This window comes from Rhipicephalus sanguineus, chromosome 10 (genome assembly GCF_013339695.2).
Source record: "Rhipicephalus sanguineus isolate Rsan-2018 chromosome 10, BIME_Rsan_1.4, whole genome shotgun sequence".
NCBI classification, from domain to species: domain Eukaryota; kingdom Metazoa; phylum Arthropoda; class Arachnida; order Ixodida; family Ixodidae; genus Rhipicephalus; species Rhipicephalus sanguineus.
In genome coordinates, this window is record NC_051185.1 from 117468136 (window position 1) to 117476834 (window position 8699).

The following is an 8699-nucleotide window of genomic DNA, read 5'->3' on the forward strand; positions in this document are numbered from 1 at the left end:
AAGAAAAGAAAGAAAAAGAAAGAAACAAAAAAAGAAAGAAGGAAGGAAAGGAAGAAAGTAAATAAATAATAATCATAATTGCTGGGGTTTTCTTTTCTCAAACCACGGTGTCGTAACGAAACGAAGTGGAGAACTCCGGAAAGTTCGACCACCTGGGTTCAACCTTATCTTTCTGGCGCTGGCTGGAACTTTCCTCGTGAGAAGATGCGGCAACTAGGCCATTCCTATACTGACACCGTGGACTAGGGCTACCAAACTCCTCTCGGCTAGCAGACCAAAGTCCCGAAATGTAGTCGAACGATGCCCGGGACAGTATAAAGCAAGTCGAAGAGCAGGGGTGCTGGTGGCATTTGAACAAAATGCCGCCGTACGTTGGCATTTGAAGGAATGCCTTTCCCATATTTCATACATGGACCATATCCGGAGAGGATTGTACGTAGGTTTTGAGAAAGATATCGATACCGGACCTGCAGAATGACTACATTTCTGAAATGTTTGTTCTACGGTGATGTCTCGAAAGGTAGTGACCGCATGGGGTGCCTAAAAAAAGAAAATGCTTTAGATCAGTCCCGTCTCTGTATTTTCACCGAGCAAAAAATATACGAGAATATGATGCAAATACCATTTATCAAAGTCACAAAAGTTTATTATTTGCGAAGCCACGAGCCACTAGCGAATGATTCGTGGGCCGCGTGTTTGAGACCCCTGCCATAGACAAATTGGAGGGAGCAATTGAGTCTTACTTCGCGTATCCCATCAATTAGGGCCATAACCTACGCAAAGAAGAAATCTGATTGTCTGTCACGCAAAACAAATCGCAGTACAAGAAATATTAGGGTTTTTTTTTAGCAGTGCTGTTAATACTGTACACATTTACACTACCATATTACCACTCTGTGTGAGCGTACCGTAGTTTGCATACCGTTAATCCGTGTGTTTTTCGATGCGTGCGCTGCCGTGATGACATTATGAGAGTGGTTAATGAAAACATTTAGTTCGGCATACGTTGCGGGCTTTACGGAGTTAGGTAAGAACGAATCGTCCCGCATATTGCGCACGCGCAGAAGTACTTGCGTGCGCTCTAAGCGAAACGTGACGTCCTTAAGTACGAAACGTTTTAAAGCCCCATTTACACTGCCACGGTTTTTTCCTGGAGTCTCCCAAACTGCGTCTCACAAGACGTAAGCGTTGGAAGAGTTTTTCGAATATTGTCGACGACACGCCCTGCACCAGCTTGCATAAACGTACCATTTAGGCTTGCGACTTTTCGCGAAGGCTCAGGTTAGCTTGCAAAATTCTTATGGCACGATTTCATCAATGTTTTCGTTGTCTTATTCAATTCAACTTTTTCTTTTGCGAAGTTGGCGAATCATTCAGCAAAGCCAACCTCAAAACAAGATAGCAGTGAGTGTGTTGGAGGCTTACTCATTCACATAGCACAAATGCAAACAAGTTCAGTGCACTTCCGTTCCGGATTGTTTATGCGAATGGCACACGCCTCCAGCCGAAATGAATGTTAGATGCGAAGTATCTTATGGCGGAGTTCAATCCGGTGGTGGTGGTGGTGGTGTGCGGCGTGACCACCCTTAGTGCGCATGCGCATACCCTCTCCACTCCCCCTCTCCGCCTTCCCTCTCCCTCCCATTCTCCCATTTCACCCTCTCAACTTTACCTCTCGCCTCCCCCTCTCCACTTCCCCTCTCCCCTCCTCCTTTCCACTCTTCCTCTGAAACGCGGGCTAGACATGCCGAAATTCTCTCCTGCGCAACGCCGCGATGAGCACCAGCGCATGTGCGTCCCCTCCCCCTCTCTCTCCTGTCCTACGCTGCCCCCCTCTCGCACGCCTGCCAACCGCGTTCCCCACTCGCCCTGTGAGAATTAACGGCCAGGCTAGACGGAAGACAAGACGCGCGTAAAGAACGCCAACGGAACGCGATCGTGCAAGCGCTCCGGCTTCGCATCGCCTCACGATCCCCTTTAGCGGGAAATGGTGTAATTCTTTATTACATCTTGATTTGTAATTGTTGCTTTTTAGTGTTTTACGCGTGACCGTCGTTGTCGCGTAGAGCGCCAGCCTGTATGTATATATATATATATATATATATATATATATATATATATATATATATATATATATATATATATATATATATATATATATATAGAACGTGTGACGTCTTCATATGATGGTAGAGGACTTGTGCGCAAGATTCACGGGTTTTCCCGATCTTCTCCGAGCCAGCTCCTCAATCATCATTCACTTCGTGGATGTGGCGTGATTTTTCTTTCTTGTTTTTTTTTTTTGAGCCTGGTGGCGCACATGTCACGACGCCGTTATAAAGAGGACGCTCATAGCATCCATCCACCCATCCATCCATTTAAGAGCACTGTGAATGGAAAGCGTGAAAGAGAAATGTACTCTAAAAGAACTTGTTGTTGGGCTAGTTGGTAGATCATTTTTAAAACTTAATTAGAGCGCAACCACACGACACATTGCGAGCGCTGTGCGTGGTTGATGTCTGGGTGTGTGGGTGTGTGAATGTGTCGTGTGGTTGCGCTCTAATTAAGTTTAGAATGTGAAAGAGAAAGGCGCGTTCATGTAAATGCGGTAGCTCAGTGGGCTGTGCTAGCTTTTTTCTTAGGAACTTTTTCTTATAGTTTTTTTTCTTTGCCTTCTGATGGCGTTCGTTTTGCTGGCGTATTTCTGTGACGGAAATACGCCATGAAAGTCTTGGTAGACCCCGGCATAAAACACTTTCGTGTTAAAAGAAGCGCGCGTGGCAATATATGCTTTTTAGGTGAGGACACTACGCAGACGCCATCGACCAGGTAAATTAAAATACCACGCGGCCGTCGGTCCGTAGACGGCAGCGTATATCTATGGACAGGAGGACGCAACATGAAGACAAAAAACGCCAGGCCTGCGCTGACACCGCAGCACAGTCACAGCGAAAGCTGGAAGAGCGGCGCTTCTAGAGCCCGTTGTAAGCTCTCTTGGGGGTTGGGGCGTTTCGCGGGAGGTCTTAATTTCTTAGCCAGCGAACGCGGTAACGACCCGCTAGCGACTAATGCTAGAAACACGTGCCGCGTTTGCACAATGATATAACACGCAAAGACTTTGAAAAGACTTTGAAAAGGGGGGAGGGGGTAAAATTCGATGTCTTGACGGTTTTCGCGGAGTAGTTGAATACCCATTGTTCGAAATTGCCCCCATTTGTATAAACCCCTACATGCTGAGTCACAGAATTGCTTACCACAATCCAACAGTAATCCAATGGGCTACAGAGGTTCAACGAAGAGGAATGGATGCCTAAGAGAGGCTTGCCCATGTTTCTATCTGTCTTTCTCGGGGGCTCGTCGACATCCTTCGTGTTTTAGTTTTCAGGCAGGTTAGTTGCCGACGTCGTACCACTTTGTGTTGCTGTCAGTTCTTGTGTGAAAAACTGGAAAATGGAAAGGAGATGAGCCTGGCCATTTCCCACCTATCAGGCATGTAGTAGGGAGCTCACGAATCGTGGAGATATAGAACGACAATTAGTGTGAAGGGCTGCTGCAGAAACCCGAACTAAAAGTGACTATTGACGTGCTGTGCGCTAAAGCAGCAGTAATAAAAACGGCTAATGCATATACAAACCGAAGTATATTAATAAGGACAAAACCTTGGTGGCGGCGAGCGTGCAACCTATGCGATCCCATGTCTATAAACCGAGTCTCTTATGCACTGCGCTAATCCAACTCTAGCACCAACATCAGCTAGATTAACCAAGGCCTTCCCACGCATCCGTGATATAAAGCATGAGATATGGGCCTGGAAGTTGTCTCCATATAAGGTGTGCGTTGTCGCAAATTAAAACTATTGCGCTCGCTTATGCTACGCGTACAAACTAAACTAACTAACTTGCCACGTAAATAGTTATTCATGCAGTTAGGCGTGGAACATTGTCACAGTTTGTAGCCTAGTTAATGAGAACCAACAAATAATAAAGCCAAGGACGCTATGGGGGACCTTAATTGCACTGTTTTTAGTATAAAGTAGTAATTCGGATATAGATGTCAAGAAAGTAAAGTGGACAAAACGGCAACTTGCCGCCGGCAGCGACGGAACCTGCAACCTTCGGACAACGCGCCCGGTGTTCTACCAATAGGTGACCCGTAAAATAAGCAATCACAGGGATGCGGCGGCTTCTGGTTCGACACACCACGCGGGTGAGGAGCGGAGCGCACCGGTTTTTTTTGTTTTTTTTTTTTGCGCTCCGTCCGCCGCGATGGAGCAGTGGTTATGGTGCTCGGCTGCCGACCCGAAGGTCGTGGGCTCAATCCAAGCCACGGTGGTCGCATTTCGATGCAGACGAAATGCTACAGGTCCGCGTATTGTGCGATGTCAGTGCACGTTAAAGAGCACCAGATGGTCGAAATTTCTGGAGCCCTCAACTATGGCGCCTCTCAAAATCATATCGTGTTTTGGGGACGTAAAACACCACATATTATTTTTTTTCCGCTCCGTAAAAGAAGTCTACCTCTCAGTCTACGTTTCAGCGATGTCAGCGCTTAAGAAGATGATTTCGTAAGCCCAATTTTTTTAAACCTCTTTGCGTAAGCCATGAAAGGTAAGTATAATTTTTGTGCACTCAAACTATATGCAATATTTTTCTGCTGCTCGCGGGTACTGTAACCGTTTTGCTAGCGGATGACTCGATACAGAGAACAGTTTTTATTGCATAATACGCTGCTGCACGTGCGAGGCATCATTTTAAAGCAATTAACAATGTTGCTGGTTGGGCGAGTTGGAACACGTCATTCATAATGCTATTGAGCGCAAACACTAAACAAAAGACAAGCGATAGGACAAGGACGGGGCGCATTCATCCAACTAAAATTTGTTTGAAGAGCGCACACATATAGATACGCCGAGGAAAAGAAGCAAGTCAATAAAGAAAATAAATGAAGAAACCCGGGTTTGAACAACAAAAAAAAACGCAAAAAAGTGTCACGCTAGGGAAAGAAAAAAGATGGGCGTCTTTGCTAGGTGCGTCTGCGCGGGAATTCAGCACTGGACATAATGTTCGCATAAAATACATGCGTGAGCTTGCTACTAGCGCAGATTACGCAGTTACCAGTGATGAAGCCATCTCCGTACATTCTGGCTCCGCCACTCGGAATGTAAATGCTACCGATCACTGTGGCTCTATTCGCAGCCACGGCCCACTTCATTTTTCTTTCTTCGTTCCACGGGAACCTACGGTATGCATTGGAACCTACCGTATGCGACAGTTGTTAGTTTGCGCCTGTGCTCGTCTGGTCTTCTCTTGTGTTGTGTGGTATTGCGCTTTTAACGATGGTTCATTGTCTTTAAAAGAAATATATTTATTCTTAGGGGCGGTTTGCTTTTAAATGAATTGACGACCTCTGCAATGATTCACAAACGCCGAAAACCTGTACAGATAACATACTAGTTGTCCTAAGTCACGAGAAGAAGCTGGTGCAGAACAAAGCGCACACAAAGAAGCGAGGTAGACTTTGGTTACACGTTGTGTATGAGTAAATATTTGCACCGTGGTATCGGATAACAGCAATCGTATTTTAGTGTACGCTTATTGCTTTAGTTTAGCTTCTTAGTTCATCTTGTAGTCAGTTGAGCCTTTTGCACAATTCAAGTAGCAAGATTAAATCAAAGAAATTACCGCATAACGCACTAAATCAGGCCTACAGAGACGGTGTCAATATATTTATTTATGTATTTATTTATTTAAACTTACATCGTCTGAATTGAAAAGAAAACCAAGTTTATCTGTACATGGCACACATCACAAAATTACGGTCATACAAAAATGATATTCTTTGAAAATATCATCAACTATTACCAATCAGTATGACTGCCTTATAAATGCGTTCCCACAAGTACAGGCGTCACTTATTGCCTCAACAGAAGCTCTCAGTGTGCCGTCAAAATAACAGCCTGTTATTTCCCTAAGTGTAAGACCTGCAGACCTTTTAACAATGACATCAAAGATTTAAAGGTACTTCAAGCGAGTATGTGCATGAAATAAGTCCAGTTTTACCTGCACTAGTTAAAATGTCGCATAGATGTTGGAACATTCACTGAGCCCTAAAAAGCCCATCGCAGAAACAATACAGCATATTAATGAAAGTATTCATAAAACGCGCAAAAAGACGAAGACGAAAGGAACATCGTGCGATAGGGCTGGCGCTGTACTGGGAACTTCAGCGCCAGTTCTGTTGTATGTCCTCTCTCCGTCTTCGTCCTTCGCTCGTTTTATGAACGCTGTCATGATGAACAAACTTGCCCAAATCAAGGCATTGTAGCCTAATAATGACAGATTAAATGGTTATTGTGCGGATACGGCTAAGATAGTGTGCAAAGCAGTGGCCTAACACATTTACAAGCCAGGCCACAATTGCAATAAAACTAATCCAACAATTTCATCTACAAGCGTTTGCCATTTGCAAGCGTATGTGAAAAGGGTTTGTGTTTCAGCCCCACTAAACAATTACACCATCTCCCGCTCCTGGCCGACCAGCTTTGGGCTGTCCAACAGGCCCGCGAAGCGGCCGACAGGCTTGGCCTGACGGTCCCGACGTGGGAGTCCCCCACTACGCGCTAGGGCGCGTCCCGCAGGACCTCATTAAAGTTATCACAATCAATCAATCAATCTCCCGCTAAAGGGGACCATGAGGCGATGCGTAGCCGGAGCACTTGCACTATGGCGTTCCGTTCGTGTTCGTTGGGCATGCTGCCGACCTCACGTCGTGGAACGCGAAGAGGAACGCTACGCGCGTCGCGTCCTCCCTCTAGCCTGGCCGTTAATTCTCACATGGCGAGCAAGGAACGCGGTCGACAGGCGCGCGAGAGGGGGGCAGCGTAGGAGAGGAGAGAGAGGGGGAGGGGACGCGCATGCGCTGGCGCTCATCGCGGCGTTGCGCAGGAGAGAATTTCCGAACGCGCGCAGCGCTCTGCCCGCTTTTTATTCATACTTGAAGGAGAGGACACTAGAGGAGGAGAGTAGCGCATGCGCCGCGAGAGCAGAAGCGAGAACGCAGGATAAGCGCAAGCAGGTGGTAGGAGAGAAGTGGAGAGAGTAGCGCGCAGATGTTGGAGAGAAGGAAAGAGGAGAGTTGCGCCTGCGCAATGTGAGTACGGACGAAGACGACAACGCGGGACATGCTGCCGCTATAAGATGCTTAGCATTTAAAATCACGCCATGTCCACGTATTCTCGGTGGCAACTTTCTGTGGCAATGAAGGGAAAGCTACGGTAGTCCGGTTTGGCGCGCGTCTCGTAACGCCGTGAAAAGTGGTGGCTAGCGTTGCATTTCGACGCAAACGCTGCTTAGAGTCTAAGGTACGGGTAAAAGGCGCGACTTTTTCAAGCTGTAAAAACGCAAAGTGACAACGTATAAAGTAAAAGAAATACAAATATCTCGCTTGTGTGCGCTGCGTTCCGTCTCAAAAAGCTACATGTAGAAAATAAAGGAGTATTTTATACATCTCACGCAGAAAATACGGACGTAATGTGGGACTACATTAATTAGCTGTAGGATACGTGCATTGTGGCTCTGTAGCTTTCCCTTCATTGCCACAGATAGTTGTCTCCGAGTATAGTGAATGATGATTGAGAAGCTGGCTCGCAGATAATCGGATAAACCGTGAATGTTCCGTACAGTTCCTCTACTTTTTTTTAGGACCTGGCGAGCCAGGTCCTAAAAAGCGGGCTCACAGCCGGTACTAACCCCTCACCGCAATGACTTACGTAGCAAAAGGTATGCTGGCTGTATCTCGAGACGCGAGCAAAGCCAAGTAATGTTTCCAAGTAATATTTCACGGGTACTTCGATGCACAGTTCTCACGTTCACGCATACCGCAGCGATCAGAAGCCACAAGCATTGTAGGCAAATTAATTCGAGATTACTTATATTAAAACACAATAAAACAAGGTGATATCTTTATCATGCTCTGGTGGAGAAGAACATCTTCATTAGAAATGTTCTCGAACAATTCTTCCTTGATCTTGTACACATGCCTTGACGAGAAGGGTAGGAAATATATGAAACTCAATGAACGTTTTTTTTAAGCTCGTCATTTCTGACAGTGCATTTTATGGCCTTCGTAACGTACTAACCTCAGGAGTGCGTTGGCACAGTATAAAAATTTCTTGACGTAAATGGAATAGGTTGAAAAAGCACTTGCTAAAGTCCCTAGATTTTTCCCTGTTCTTTCTTAAGTACCGACAACCATTGAAGCGCCGGCGATGAATCTCATTGGCTAACGCTCGTTTTCGGTAGCCATGTTCTTCCTAACTCTTTTCCAGCACCTGGTGAAACGCGTCCCCCATTCACTAATGACAGGGGGTTGACGAGAGGAGAAAGGCGCGTCGCGGTGGCTTATTGTCCGCTGAAAGATGCGTGGCTAATGTACTTAAACGCACATGGTTTTGTAAATCTTCCAAGTTAGGAAGAAAATGGCGTCGGACGCCAGCTGCGCGTGACAGAGGGCCGTGAAAGGAGGCAGTTGTCGGTACTTAAGTAAAAAGGAATAATCTAGGGACTTTAGCACTTGCTATTTCAACATCCAAAGATCAAAAGGGGCACTAAGCCACTTCTGTTTATGCAGCACGTTTCAGTGCTGTCGCAAATGCGCTTCCATTTCATTCGTTCTTCATTCTTTGATTACTAACCTAACGT